At 35.0% G+C, this 16,310-nt stretch overlaps 1 protein-coding gene across 1 annotated transcript in view; it reads right to left on the reverse strand.

Annotated features, from left to right (window-relative positions):
- The window catches only part of SAMSN1 (SAM domain, SH3 domain and nuclear localization signals 1), a 93,199-nt gene that overhangs the window by 57,440 nt on the left and 19,449 nt on the right, over window positions 1-16,310 (reverse strand). The window lies entirely within an intron of this gene.

The following is a 16,310-nucleotide window of genomic DNA, read 5'->3' on the forward strand; positions in this document are numbered from 1 at the left end:
TCCTCTTTTTGGTCAGGATATGACTTCACATCTACATGGGTAAAGTGTTTGTTTTTTTTTTTTTTTAACAGTAATTCTTTGGTAACTTTTTAACATTCTGTTCTTGCTATATTCTATGAGGTAGATCCCTAAACCTCACACTTCAGCATGCTTGCAGTTGTAAGGGCCATGAAGATTTCAAAATAACACACATTTTCTCAGTTTATAAAAAAATAAAAATCTGTAACACAGTTCATGAGATAGAGAGACAGGTAGAGAGAAGAAAACATCTGAGCTAATAAATGAAGCAAAACTTGAGATGTGAACTTTATAGTATGTAAAAAATGAAGAGAATACTCAGGGTAGTCAACTTTGCATACCTATGTAAACCTTATTGGAAGATGTAATAAACTAGATTTTAAACAATACTAATCTTATTTAAAGCATATATGCACATTTTAAAAAACAGTATGGATGAAATTCATATAAATAGGAATATGAATCCAGAAGTAAATGATCATGCATATTGTTACTTTGTGAACACATTACTAGGCTGTAAAGTGAAAGTGAAAGTGAAGTAGCTCAGTTGTATCTGACTCTTTTTGACTCCATGGACTATAGCCTACGAGTTTCCTCCAGCCATGGAATTTTCTAGGCAAGAGTACTGGAGTGGGTTGCCATTTCCTTCTCTAGGGGATCTTCCCCACCCAGGGATCGAACCTGGGTCTCCAGCATTGTAAGCAGACGATTTTACAGTCTGAGCCACCAGGGAAGCTCCTTATGTTGTAAATTCCTGATTAATAAGGAAATCAATAAAACAGAACCGTCAATTAACCAGATGTCTTTCTGCTACAAACTGCATTGCCATATGTTGATAATTGCTAATAGAGTGGTGATCCAGTGGATCAATGGTACCTTCAAATGAAGCATCCCAAGTCCTTATTTAATAATCCTGGAGTAGAGCTAATATGACTTAGAAAGAATTTCCCCATCAAACTAAAGGATTTAGCATTTTTATTATAATGTCAAAACCAACATACCCAGAAAAGTAAAAGCAAGAAGTTCAAGCTTTCTTATTAATTAGGGATTTACCAAAGGGAGACTTGTAAAGTGTCTGAAACTCCACTTCTATTAAAACCAGCTTGTTAAGGGAATCAACCCAGATTTTGTTTATAAAACCCCTGGGTTGAAAAACAGTGGTACCATATTCTTAATGAGCAGCTTTTCTAGGTAAAAAATCAACTGACTCTATTTCTCAGTCTTTCCTCACACCTCTAAGCCTCTCCTCTCCAAAACCCAGTTCTAGTGTTCAAATTTCACTGATTCATTTACCAAATATTAAATTGTCTGTTCTGTGCTGTCTGATAATATATCAAGCCACCTGACTAGCTAAAATGTAGTTTACGTTCTGTAACAGAATTGAAGGAATACATTTGTCAAGATTATAGTTAGTATGTGTCTTCTACTGGATATTAAGAGCAGGATTATATTTTTCAAGAATTATCAGGCTGGTATTTTCCAAATAGTGACGCAGAGTATGACGCTGAAAAACCTGAGTACTCTGAAGTTGGGTAATTCCCTAGAAGTATGCTTCTTTTTAAACTTTCTGTTGGGACTTAAGTTAAAGCAGTGATCTAAGTTAAAACAAACAAACAAAAAAACTTCTGAAATTGAAAGTCACGAAAAAATTTATTTCTTATTGAAACACTTGCAACCTCCGTGCCCCCATTTTTTTCATCTGTGAATAGAAATTTAACTCAATGGCGAAGTTTGGTCAATAACATGGGAATGATAATGTGCTTACTACATGTTAGGGTTTTGGTGAGAATAAAAGGAAATGCCAATAAAGACTTATTTATGTAAGAGATGTTTTATATCAAGAAATATTCATGGATCTTAAAGAGCCAGAAGCTTTCAAATAGTTTTGCTTGGGATAATGTTTTCTATAGATTATGTTTCTACAGTGATAACTAAAGAACAGAGAACAGTCACATTCATGGTAACCATAGCTGGACTATACGCAGTTTTAAAAGTGTTACACGCTAGCAGCTTGTTCATGTGTTGTGCCCAACTCTTTGCAATCCCATGGACTGTAGCCTGCCAGTCTCCTATGTCCATGGGATTTTCCAGTACAAGAACACTAGAATGCATTGCCATTTCCTTCTCCAGGGGGTCTTTCCGAACCAGGGATTAAACCTGAAGAAAATTTTACTTTTACGATCTCTAGGCATTTTGCCATCATTAAGACTCTAAGAAATATTTAAAATGTAAATAATACTGGAAATTGACGGGAAAAGCAATTTTCCAACCTTCTCTACTACTCAAGAAAAAATGTTTTCTGGAGACTAAAAGACATACATGACATTTGAGGTTCTGTTACAATCTATATTAAACATCTTAGCCCTCAAAAAACCTCAGGTGACAGTAACGAATGTTGTGATCAATTATCTTCTATTTTGTGGAATTCTGGATCCATGGAAATGTTTAATGACTCACCCAGAATGATACAGCAAGTTCTAAAGTCAAAGGTATATAGAGCAGGAATGAGGTAGAAAGTCAGTACAGAGCACAAAAATTCCCTATCATGACTGAACCACTAAACCACATGTTGCTTAAGAAATATTCTGAAACAGGGAAATTGCAAAAGGGCAAAGTCTTGGTGCTTTGTTTTCACACATTACCTTAATGGTCTTAATCCAGGCAAGGTGAAAAAAGGCTGGGCCTTTGTGGCATGTATGTCAGTTACAACCTCTGCGTCATAGTTGGTAAGTCAAAATTTTAAAGAAATTGCAAATTGGTGACAGCTATTGCAGTGTATTTGATGAGAAAGTAAAGTGAGACATAAAAGAGTTGTTTCAGCAGTCCAAAAACTATTTACTGGCAGATTGCTAAGATGTAATAATCAAATTCAAATCAAATTCAGACTCAGATTAATTCCCGTCAGCAGAAAGAGAATGCATTGTTCATAAGGACAAGTCCCTGAAACTCTACAGTTGCTGTTTCTCACTATAAATATTAAAAAAGTCATGGTGGTTAATCCCACAAGGTTATCCCTAAAGGTGGTTTTCCCAAAGGGTCCACTCTTGGAGTGCTCAAAACATTATGTTTCTGATAGAGGGGAGCTGCTGGTTGCACCTTAGGTATCTTGGGAAGCCTCTTGGGAGAGAACTTGGCCCTGTGACACTATTTCTTACTTTAAATTTCTAAAGAGATAATGTAGTGCATTATCTCACTATCTTAGCTGTAGGAGAAATAGAGACATGAGATAAACAAAGAAGATTAACAGTCTGAGATGCATGGTGAATCTAAAGAATCATACAGGAAAAAACTGTTTTGAAAGAGACAAAAAACATCTTAGGTCACATCTATGCAAGGCAAGATGTTTGAAACAATATAAGAGGAGACTCAGTAAACAAAAATGAGGAGGACCAGGTTATCAGTGACTAAAACAATTAGGGGATCTGATTAAGTTTAAAATATATGCAAATTTGTTGTTGTTGTTTAGTCGCTAAATTGTGTCCTACTCTTTTGCAACCCCATGGACTGTAGCTCGCCAGGCTCCTCTGTCCATGGCATTTTCCAGGCAAGAATACTGGGGTGGATTGCCATTTCCTTCTCCAGGGGAATTTCCCAACCCAGGGATTGAACCCACGTCTCCTGCTTGGCAGACAGATTATCACTGAGCCACCTGGGAAGCTCTTATTTGGAAATTACTTAGGTTATTCAACAAATTATAAATATATACTTTCTAAGTGGTTGGCACAATAAGTAATGATAAAACAAAATTTCATACCTTTATGATTAAAGGTTTAATATTCATGAAGTCATTCTCAACAATAATAATGATAGCTATCATTTTTGAATACTTATTATATGGTTGGCATTTTGCTCTGTGCTTCATTAATATTTCCCATGTAAGTCTCAAAAAATCTCTATAAGCTGGTACTAACATTATCATTCTCAACTTCCAGGTGAGGTTAGGTAACATGTCCAGTTTGCACAGCTAGGAAGTGGTGGAGTCAGGATTCAATCCAAAATCTTACCTCATAAATGTTACTCTGTAACATAGTTATACCTAAGGACCTGACATAAAATAGGAGTGATTTGTTTGAGGGTGGGAGAGAGTATTGCTGAGCTACTGGTTGGAAAGTGTTTCAATCTTTCAGTGTGTATAAAATGTGAAACCAGGAAGCATGTAACTAGTCCAAAACCCTCTTCGTCAATTAAGACTTAACATCACATGGACAAACCTGCTACCTTTTCAAAGTCCTTCCCCAAGCCAAGCTACTTTGTAGTGTCTCTAAGAAGAGTCAAAAGCCCCTCAATGCTATCATTAAAGTCATTTTCTCTAATTTCACAATTATTAAAATCAAGGTAGGAGCACAGATTAGATTTGTCTTCATGTTATGAAATTTCCTAGGTTCTGAAGTTCCCTTATGATGGCTTTTGATAAGTATCCATCTATCAATTGATCTCCAAAGTTACTATTATAAATGTATTCTAATTCCTCCTTGATCTGGAGCTATAGCAACCCACTTTATGTTTCTAAAAGTTATTTATTATTCTCTTAACCTTTGACATTTCATCTCATTAGTTTTTGCTTGCCTTAATATCACACCCAAATTACAGTCATAATTTTCACATTTCTATAAAGTTTCCTTTTTACACTTCAAAATGTCATTTCATATTTTGTGAAAATGAAAATGCTTACCCTAAAAAATGAAAAAAAAAACAGAAGCTCCCTGTCACATCCTTTTATTTTCCCCAGACTTATTTCAATTCTTTGTATGATCCCTCTAGTATTAAAACCACTTTTCTCATTAGTTAAATTAATTTTTTCTATAAGATAGGCCCATAGTTTATTGATTTATGTATTAGACATTATCTATTGATTCCTGTTTTGTCCTTGAGGATTTTGTACTTCTTTCACTCCCCAACTTCCTTTTAATTATTTAGTTAAATCAATAGTTATTATTAATTTGCAAATATTGTTCATGAATAAGTAAAATTAGGTATAATGCTTTGTGTTCCCTTTGTTGCTTACTTTTGGAGTTCATAATGGGTGATATATTCCAAATTAATGTCCACAACAAATTAATCAACTGATTTATTTTGAGCATTGACGTTTACTCACCATATTTATAATTGTAAATGACCAAACATTTCAAATTTATTTTTTCCTTCTTTCAGTGGGGTTTGATTTTTCTCTAAGGATGCAATCCTGAGGCTGAAATAGAAATTCTCAACCACCTCTTGGTTTGGATTCTCTTTGACCTCAGTCTCACATCATCTTTTTTGTCTACTCTTTCATTTATAGAAATACAGCTCCCTAATGGAAATGTTTTAGGACCTTGTAGATCCTTCACATTTGAATGCAATTTTGACTTGGTATTCTAGCTTCATTCTTCCTCAGAATTTAGAAGGCCCCTCCATTGTCATCTAGCTTCCAAAGTTGTTGTTGAGAAGTCTGACGCTATTTTGATTCCTGGTTTATTGTAGATGGACTTCTCCTAACTGCCTCGCCCCCACCACAGAGAGAAAGAATATATACATATTATTCCTTTTATCTTTGGTACGTCCTAAAATGTCATATTATGTGTCTTAATATACGTTACTGTTTCATCCCTGTACTGCTCACTCAATGGCTCTTCAAACTGGAAAAACACAACCTTAAGGTCTGTTTCATTAATAGATGCTTCATCTCTTTCTCTGTTCTCTCTTTCTGGAAATCTTAATAGGACAATGTTAGACATCCTGATTGATATTCTCATTCTGATATATTTCTCTGTTTCCTTCTTCTTCTTTTTTTTTTTTTTTTACTCTCTAGGAAGTTCAATTACTTTTCTGCTAATTATTATAATAAATATTTTCTTTTAACTATAATGTTGTATTTTGTAAAACTTCTGACTATTTTCTTTCATAACATTTGCTCTTTTTTTTAAAATACAGCAGTAACAATTAATGAAATCAATTAACATGCAACAATATGGATGAATCTTAGAAATACAAGTGAAGAATAGTTCACAAAAGAATTTTAAATAGCATGAAGCTCTTTAGAAAATATACATATATAGTTTTAAAAAATAAAATAAAGGAGTGAGGAACATAAAACTTAATGATTTACTTGAGTGGAGAGAGTCAGGGAGATAAAATGGAAGTTCAGTGTAGATGGGTACAGGTTATTTTTGAGGTCCTAGCTTTATTTCAAGGGCATATTTTAGTAATCTATTTTAAAAACTAACTAAACAAAAGCAAAGCTTTGAGAATATTCTATTCTTAATTCTTGGGAAGGACGTAAAATGTAATGGGTAAGAGGGTGGACTTCAAACAGACTACTTCGGTTCAAATCCTGGTTCTGCAATTTTCTAAGATGTCCTTGGCTATACTTAATCCAAGTATACTATACTTAACCTTTCTTTGAAATGGACAGTAGTTCCTACCTCAAAGGAATTGCTATGAGGATTAAATGAGACACCATTGTAAAGTTAGTAGACAAGTGACTGGCATATACTAAACACTAAGAACTAAATAAATAAATGGAATACATTCTCTTATCTTTCTGAGGTGATTGATTACCATTTTATAATTTCTTTCTGTTCTTTTTGTTGTTTTTGTTTCTTTCTTCTGTTTGCTTTGACCTCTGGCTTTCACCTGTGAGGTTTTCTTCAAATGTCTAGTGATTTTTGGCTGTTGATACATTGTTAAGAGCATGATAAAAAAATCAAGCCATATTATCAGAAGACCCTTAAATGACAGGTTCTGGAATTTTGTTCCCTGAGATTATCAGGATTATTCTCCATTAATAATCCTCCCATGTCCTGAATGAACTCTGGGAGAGTAGGGGAGCTTCCTTGCAGGCTTCAACTGCTGATGCTCTGAGGGGCTCTTTGGTGCACGTGGACTCACTTCATTGCAGCATCCTTTTCTTCAGGTTCTGAGAATGACTTTCTCCAATCCTCCATTCACCCTCCATCATCACAAACATTAGTTGGCATCTAGTCTATTCTTTTATCAAATGTCTTTGTGTTAATGGGTTTGCATCTTTTTGGTAGCTGTATATGGATTATATGCTATATTTAAGCAGAGTCTAGTTTTTCCAACTATTCATATTTTTATTATTTCCAACTCTTTTCTTCTTTCTGCCCTTGAAAACATTTGTGTCCCTATCTTACTTGCTAAATTCTTAATTACATGGAGCATGTAGCTAATTATGTAAAGCTGATCCCTATCCTGCCACTCCAAATATATACTTTTTAAAACTGATATAAAACATGGCTACTGTGTTACACAGTAGGAAGAAGGCAAGAACAAATATAAAGTCTTTCAATAGAAATCCATTCTCACATTTAAATAATTGTGTTCTCTCCATAGTTCTAGATTCTTCTCACAAGCACAGAAATACAGTATCCTGTGAAAATAGTTTACTTTTTCATTATTTATAGTCTAAAACAATTAACAAATGTTTTATTGAAAATCTTCAAAGCCATTTCTAAACTAAGAATATAATCCAGTATGTCTTGAATCATATCTTATTAGGCTAAATGGAAATTCTGTTCATAATATACAATACTGACTGAATAAACTGGATTAACTTTGCACAAAAATATTTTTAAATTAATTTTTATCTGAACATAGTACATGTACTATTAAAATTCCCTGTTTTTCTCTAAGATCAGGTACAAGATAAGTATGTCCACTCTCACCACTTTTATTCAACACAGTCACTTTCAGTCAACATAGTTTGTAAGTGTTAACCACAGCAATAAAAGAAAAAAAGAAAAGAAAAGGAATCCAAATTGTAAAAGAAAAAGTGAAACTGTCCCTGTTTGCAGATAACTTGATACATTACATAGAAAATCTTAAAGATGCCACCAGAATACTACTAGAGCTCATCAATGAATTTAGCAAAGTTGCAAGATACAAAATTAATATACAAAAGTCTGTTGCATTTGTATACACCAACAATAAACTATTGGGAAGAGAACTTAAGGAAACAACTCCATTTACCATTGCATCAAAAAGGATAAAATACCTGGGGGTAAATCTACCTAAGGAAGGAAAAGACCCATACTCAGAAAACTATAAAACACTGATGAAAGAAATTGGAGATGACATGAACACACGGAAAGATATATCCAACGATATATAGATGGATTGGAGGAATTAATATTGTTAAAATGACCACATTATCAAAAGCAATCCAGCTATTCAATACAATTCCTATCAAAATATCCATCGTGTTTTTCACTGAACTAGAACAAACAATTTAAAAATTTGTATGAAAACACAAAAGACTGAGTAGCCAAAATAATCTTGATAAAGAAGAATGGAGCTGGAGGAATCATACTCTGACTTCAGACAATACTGAAAAGCTACAGTAAGCCAAATAGGATGGTACCAGCACAAAAACAGACACACAGATCAATGAAACAGAACAGACAGCCCAGAAATAAATCCACACACTTATGGTCAATTAACTGATGACAAAGAAGGCAAGATTATAAAGTGAAAAAAGATAGTCTCTTCAATAAATGGTAATGGGAAAACTGGACAGATACATGTAAAAGAATGAATTTAGAACATTTCCTAACACTATCTACATAAATAAACTCAAAATGGATTAAAGATCTAAGTGTAAGACCAAATACTGCAAAACTCCTAGAAGAAACATAGGCAAAGCCTTCTTTGACATAAATCACAGCACTATTTTGGGAGTCTATCTCCTAGAGTAAAGGAAACAAAAGCAGAAATAAATAGGACCTAATTAAACTTAAAAGTTTTTGCACAGCAAAGGAAATCATCAAGAAAACAAATATCCACTGAATGGGATAAGATATTTGAAAAGAATATGACTGATAAAGGATTAATATCCAACATATATAAACAACTCTTACAACTCAACAGTAAAAAAATCCAAAGAACCCAATTAAAAATTGGATGAAAGAGCTGAATAAACATATTTCCAAAGAGGAAATGCAGATTGACAACAGGCACATGAAAAATGCTCAATATCACTAATCATCAAGGGAATGAGGTTCAAAACAAAAATGAGATATCACCTCACACCTGTCAGAATTGCTATCAACATAAAGAACATAAATAACAAATGATGGAGAGGATGTGGAGAAAAGGGGAACCTCTTACCCTGCTTGTGGGAATGTAAACTGGTACAGCTACTATGGAAAACAGTATGGAAATTTCTCAAAATCTAAAAGCAGAACCACTATATGACCCAGCAACTCTATTCCTGGGTATATATCTGAAAAAAGTAAAAACGCTGATTCAAAAAGATATATATGCACTCCAATGTTTGTAGAAACATTATTTACAATTGCCAAGATATGTATGCAACACAAGTGTCCATCAACAGATGAATGAATAAAGAAGATGTAGTAAGTAAACCTGATGGACTACTACTCAGCTATAGTAAAGAATGAAATTTTGCCATGTTTAGCAACATGGATGGACTTGGAAGGCATTATGCTAAGTGAAATACATCAGACAGAGGAAGACAAATACTGTATGATATCACTTATATGTGGAATCTAAAAAGTACAATGGACAATTTAAAAAAAACAAAAACAAAAAAAGGAGACTCACAGAGAATAAACTCGTGGTTGCCAGTGTTGAGAAGGAAAGAGCAAGTGGCAATGTAGGGATAGAAGAATAAAAAGGATTATCATAGAATTATACAAAATTTATGTATGTTAAACTTCTGAAAATTATGAAGCATTGTAGAATTTTAAAAAGTCTTTCATTTAGTTTAAAAATGTAGGCTTAAAAATACTTCTAAAGCCAAAAAAATCCTCTGCTTAATTTGTACTTTTTTCCCCAGAAGCACAGGAGGAAGGTACACTATGCTAATCAATAGACCATGATTTCCTCTAACTACTGAAAAAAAAAGTAATTAAAAAAATATTCCTGGAGAGATATATAAGAGCTTCCTTTCTTCAGAAATCTATTCTTAAACAGGAAGTACAAAATTACTTTTTTCCTTTCAACTTACACTTGCCAGAAAAATTTATAGCAGATTCAAGAGTGATCAGAGTATTTTTCATTCCTTAACATTTGAAGCTATGTTAAAACTGTAAAATTGTAAATGTTAGTAACTGTCTAGCCTCTTACTTAGACAACCAAAACCCCTAATGTGGTCATCTCTTCAACTCTGACTATAATTATAAGATAAAATACTTTAATTGCATATCAGTTTAATTACAAAAGAAATGGAGTAGAACATGATTATGGTGAATGTTTTTAATGTCTACTATAGCAAAATCAAATTTCATAATATCATATATATACACATACATCATATATATGCATATGTATATATATGTATTTATAGAGTATGTATACATGTGTGTATATGTATGTATATATGTGTTTCATTTAGATGGAATTCCATTTTTACCTTTTAATTCAAGAATAATGGTAGAAGTTCTTAGGAGAACAAGTATATTATAAATAGGTACACATTGCCTTCCCTGACCCAACACATAGAGTGAGGTTTCCACGTGAAGCGTGAAGCCACAGCAAGGCACAGGTCCTCAGAAACCTTCCTGCATTCTAATTTTAAAGCATCTGTATTGTCATTTCTCAGAAGCGAGAAATCAAGTGATCATTTACAGGATTTTACAAGTATATTACCCACAATTCAATTCCATCCTCTTCTTGAATAAGAAAACTTTCCATAACTTTTGCAGTTACACTTGTGAGAAATGAAAGAAAAGTCTGTTTTCCTTTGTCAATCAAGTAGTGTAGTGAAGCAAATAACCGAGTTAACACTGATGCCCCGCAGCCTAAGGAAACTAACTGGTTAATTTAAACCTGATATCTCTTTGGAAAGAGAGAGAATTCTTTGTTTGATTTTTTTAAGGGCATGGGATTCCAACCACCATAAGCAACCTCGAAAGCAGTCACAGCCTCTGGTTACTAGACCTCTGCTGAGCAAGCCTGGCTTGGGGGTCCACTTTTCCATCTGTCACCCATCCATGGAGGCATGTGATGTGATGAGAGCTTGTGGACTTTAGAAGACTGACATAGCTTTGAGTTCAGTCAAGCTATATAAACTGGAACGCAACATTTGACTTCTCCAACTTTGAATTTCCTTATGGGGAAAAGGGGAAAATAATGTTTCCTCATGAGATTATTGTTGGGATTAAATGAGACAATATGTATAAAATTCCTTATACAAAAAAAGACCTCAGCTAATGCTAGTTTCATCCTCTCTCCTTCAATTATAAAAGCAGAAAAGCAGTAGATCCCTAGGCTTTCAAGTCTTACTTTCATTCTAGATTGTGGTCACAGTGTGACCCAACTTCTTGATACCATGTCTAGCCACTGATTTCCAAAGCTGATACATGTGTAATGACTAGTCTAACCTGAAGTTCTCTCATTGTCACATGCTGTATGATATTTGAATATGCTGTTTATCCTCAGCCACCAACCAAGGGAAATTTCTACAGAATTCAGTTCTGCTTTCACTTAGTTTTGGTGATAACATATAACTGTGGATTTGTAATTGCACTTTGAAAACAAGCTCTGTAGTCTTTTTCTCATGAACAGAAAGGCCTGGATGTCTCTGGCCTTGGCCTGTGCATGCCAGTCTCCTTTCTTTCCCTAATCCACTCACACTGATCTTCTCTTCGTGCTTGGATATTGTTCAGTTTTTTACCATCTTGGGCTTCTGGTCAAGCGCTGTCTTGTTTGAAGTGATCTTCTGTTCACTTTCATCTGACCAGCTCCTTATCATTCTTAAAATATCAGCCTCCATGTCACCTCCATAGAGGGCCTTCTCCAGCTAAATGCACATAGGTACTTGAATTTTTTTTTTTTAACCTCCTTTCTTTGTTTGTTTGTTTTGGTTATGTAGAAGACAGAAGCCAGCTCTGTTGCTAGCACTAGCGTAGTGTCTGGTACAGAAAGCCGTCAGGAAGTATTTGATGAATGGATGGGTAAGTCAACTCTATAGGTATGCACAGTTTAGGCTATTTCTTTGGATTGACAAATGTCAGGATCAAACTCAGAAATAATACTCCTTCAAAACCAAAAGAGATTATGCCAGGCAAAATAAATGTTTAACTCAGATTATCAGAGAAAATATCTTGCAAAAATTTTGAAACCTACAGACTATAAACCACTTTCACAAAATTCTTTCTCTTTTATGGAGAAATCAATGAGATATGTCAACATACCTTACTAATGATGATAATGATCTATTATTGATTTATATAACATTCTTTCTTAAGGTTGAACATATTTTAACATAACTTTCTATCCTAACAGCTTTCCTATGAAGTTCTTATCCTGATTTTATGCACATGGGAAACTGTATTTTCTCTTCTACCAACTCAGCTCCTGATTCTAGGACATTTAATCCTGAGCCTAGGAACTTCCCTGCACAGGATTCACTAGAATGAAATAGCTCCTTTACTATTGAAACAAATTATATTGGTCCTGTCTCCGCCACAAACCTGGCTCTATAATTCTCTAAATATTAAAGCTTGACTCATCTTTATGGAGATGATACTTTAGAAAACTAACACTTCTCCTCTGAAATAGAAAAGAAATTTTCTTTATAAAATGATAAATACTTAGGGAAAAATGTGTATTTTTTTTTTTTTTAGCTCTAACACAGTAAGTATGTCATATGGTTCATGCAGAGGCAACTTCTTTATTTCAGCCTGAAATGGTCATCTGCTCTGCTGAAAATCAGCAAGTGAATACAATCCACTCAGTATCACCTTGAGAAGGTACCAATTTGGAAACTAGAAGTCTGGTGTTAATCTTTAAGCCAGTATACCTCTGGCCACCACAAGCTAAGGAAACCTTTGCATGCTTTAAGACCTTTCCTGTGACTCACTGTCTTGCCCTGGGGAGAGAGATTTGGCAGAATCCCTCCATCAAACAGACTCAGAGAGGACTGAGTGGGACCTGCGTGCCCTACAGGCATAAAATAATACTTATACAACTCCTCTCATCATTCTTGTTGTATTCCAAGATATGTTAAGGAAATATCTTATTTGCTTAACAAACATGTCTTGAATGTCTGCTGTGGGCCTGGCTCTCTACCAGGTGTCCAAAGATGGAATGTCAAGGGCATTACCTTCTGAGAGTTACCAGTTCAGTGGGAAGACAGACCAACAAACTGATAATTCAATATAATATGTTCTGTATCAACCCAAGAGTCACGAGCAGAGAAAGCATAGAGGGCAAATTGCTAGTATGTCTGAATAAGGAAAAATTTTACTAAGGAGGTAAAATCCTAAAGTGGACTTGAGTAATAGTGAGTGAAATAGGAATTGGCCAGGCAAACCAGGGGAAATCCAGGGGCATTCCACCAAGAAGAAGAGTATATGATAGAGTGAAAGCCTGAGAGGATTTGGTATGGTCTGGGAGGGAGGGGTAATTCCCCACAGAGAGCAGTTACATCTAACAAGGTGAAAGAGAGATAATGGGGCTGGCAAGTGGCTTAAGGCCAGACTGTGAAGGACTTGGAGATCGTGTAATGGGTTGAATCGTATCCCTCCAAAAAGATGTGGTGAGGTCCTAACCTTCAGGACCTCAGAATGTGACCTTATTTGGCAATAGGGTTGTTGCAGACGTCATTAGTTCAAGTGAGGTCATCCTTGATTAGAGTGACCCCTTGATCTAACATGACAGGTGTCCTTTAAAGAAAATGGAATTTGGACACATACACATGTACCTAGAAACTCACAGAGAGAAGATAGCCACATGAAGGTGGAAGCAGACATTGGAAGTATGCTGCCACAAGCCAGCGAACACCTGGAGCCACTAGAATCCAGAAGAATCTTAAGAATCTTCCCATAAAGTTTTCTGAGACATCGTGGCCCTGTTAATATCTTGATTTTTGACTAACCTCCAGAAACATGAGATAATAAATATCTATGGTTTTAAATTGCCCAGGATGTGTATTGGATTATGGAAGCCCTAGGAAACTGGTGAAAAGTAAAAGTGTTAGTTGCTCAGTTGTGTCCAACTCTCTGTGACCCCATGGGCTGTAGCCTGCCAGACTACTCTGTCCATGGGATTTCCAGGCAAGAATGCTGGAGTGGGTTGCCATGCCCTCCTCTAGGGGATCTTTCTGACCCAGGGATCGAACCCAGGTCTCCGGCATTGCAGGCAGATTCTTTACCGTCTGAGCTATGAGGGAAACCCTAGGAAACTGATACGTCATGTTAAATAAATAGTGTAGATTTGAATGTAATGGGATTATGACCTGTAGGGGATGGAAACTGCTAAAGAACTGCTGTCAAAGCAAGATAGCAACTTCACCAGACTTGGTGTTAAAAGGTTCTGGCTGAAGTGTGGAGCATAGATTAGAGATGGGGGATGGAGAGAATCTGCAGTTTCCAAAGCTTATTCCTCAGTATCTCCCACAGTTCCTCAGTATCTCCTCGTCTATGAAACAAACACAAAGGATGGAGAAAAGAGCATCCTTCTCCACTCAGTTTGGTCCAAAATATTATCTCAGAGCTCTCCTGTCTGCATAACATTACCTGGATAAAGCAAGGGGTATAGTTTGAAATTCAGTCCTACCAGATCACTTTACTTAGTGATGGGAACGTCACAATGAAAAATGATGATACTAATAATATGATGATACTAATATGATATTAATAAAATGATGATACTATAATTGGACATTTAAAATGATGTTAACATTGAGATCTTGATATTGATTTAAAAATTCAGTTAAAAAATCTTAGAATCATGAAATGAATAAAATTAATTTTTCAGTAGCAAGCCATTTAAGTTCCCAGAATTGTTTTTCTTGTTCTTTATCTTAACTGCAGAATCTGGTTTATATCCACATCTTGAAATGTCTATTCCCTGGCAAAAAAAAAAAAACTTGTTAAGAAACATACTATCACTAAGATCAATACTAAGGATGCTGGATTACAGCTGTTATTTCTGTTGAGGTATTTCCTAGAAGTGTCGCGGACTGCAGTAATCAGCAGCTTTGACGCAAACAAGTGACTTCTCTCTAATTGGAGTAGGTGATGTTCAAACTTATGACACTTACACTTCCAAGGTCATATACTCTTTAGCTATTTCTAATCTTGACAAGTATATGTTTCCAATCTTGACTAGTTTGAATAGATCCTAAAATAAATACAGAAGTCTAGAGTGTGCTTTCCGTGTTTCAAGCAACCTAAATGCACACACACACACATTTTACAAGCAATCTATCTTTACTGAAGTCACAGAATTCACTAATGAACAAGAAGACCCTGGTAAGGCATTCTGATTCACATTCTGCAGTTTCCTTATAACCTCCTGAGACACAACATGTCATCCTTGCATAGATAAGTAGATAAACTAATGAATATAAACCACATCTCTATGTGTCTTTCATCTCATTTGCTGAACACCATAACTGATAATGTTACAAAATATTAATTACATTGCATAACCCAAAATGTAAACCATATGCTTCTAATCATATTATATTGATGAAGCAACTTAATATCATTTCATTTTTTAAAATACAAAGGGTACAATATAATAAATGTAAAAAGCAGTGAGATTATTAAACACAGAGTACTAAAGAAACATGAAAAACTTGTGTAACAAGTTACTGCTCAGATGTCTTGGACACTGATATGCAAAAATCATATGATTCACTTGGGAAAGTTAAGGCTTAGCGAGATGAAGAATTTTGATTTAAGGAAGCAACTAAGGGCAGTACTGGACCTAAAGGATCCACTGGCCTCTTCATTTGTCATTTGTCATGAAGAAGTAGTGTTGAACTGCTGTCATGTGACCTTCTTCCCCACTTATTAAGCCATGGGTACACAAACAGCAAGAGTTCTCTGTTAGTGTTTCCTATAAAATGACATTTTAGAGAGATTAGAGGCCTTACATTGTATTGTATTTCCTGTTTTACGCTGCAAAACAGGAGAGGACAGGTATAAAATATTTGGAAGCAGTTGTGAACATGTATATTGACAGAAGAGTGCCTTATCTCTCTGTGATTGACATGTGTCTCAGTACCCATAGTGGTAGAATTATCTAAATAGGAAAAGACTGAACAACTGATGCAAGCACATTTAAGAGTGGTAACAAAAGTAAATCAAAAGTTCCCTATGTCTAAGTATACTTTGCCCTAAGTATACTTTTCCAAGGGCATTCTTTCATTTTTTTTATTCCTTCCTCCAAACACCATGTTTCAGTTCCTACTTTGTTGCCTAGCATTGGAAATTATCTCCACTTTAAAAAATTTTTGGTTTGCCTGTATTATTTGGACTCATGCATTGATTTAAAATCAGATCATCAAAGATAGGAACTTAGATGCCTCCAAAATATTA

This window comes from Giraffa tippelskirchi, chromosome 2 (genome assembly GCF_054371585.1).
Source record: "Giraffa tippelskirchi isolate mGirTip1 chromosome 2, T2T-mGirTip1v1.2.pri, whole genome shotgun sequence".
In the NCBI taxonomy this organism is placed as follows: domain Eukaryota; kingdom Metazoa; phylum Chordata; class Mammalia; order Artiodactyla; family Giraffidae; genus Giraffa; species Giraffa tippelskirchi.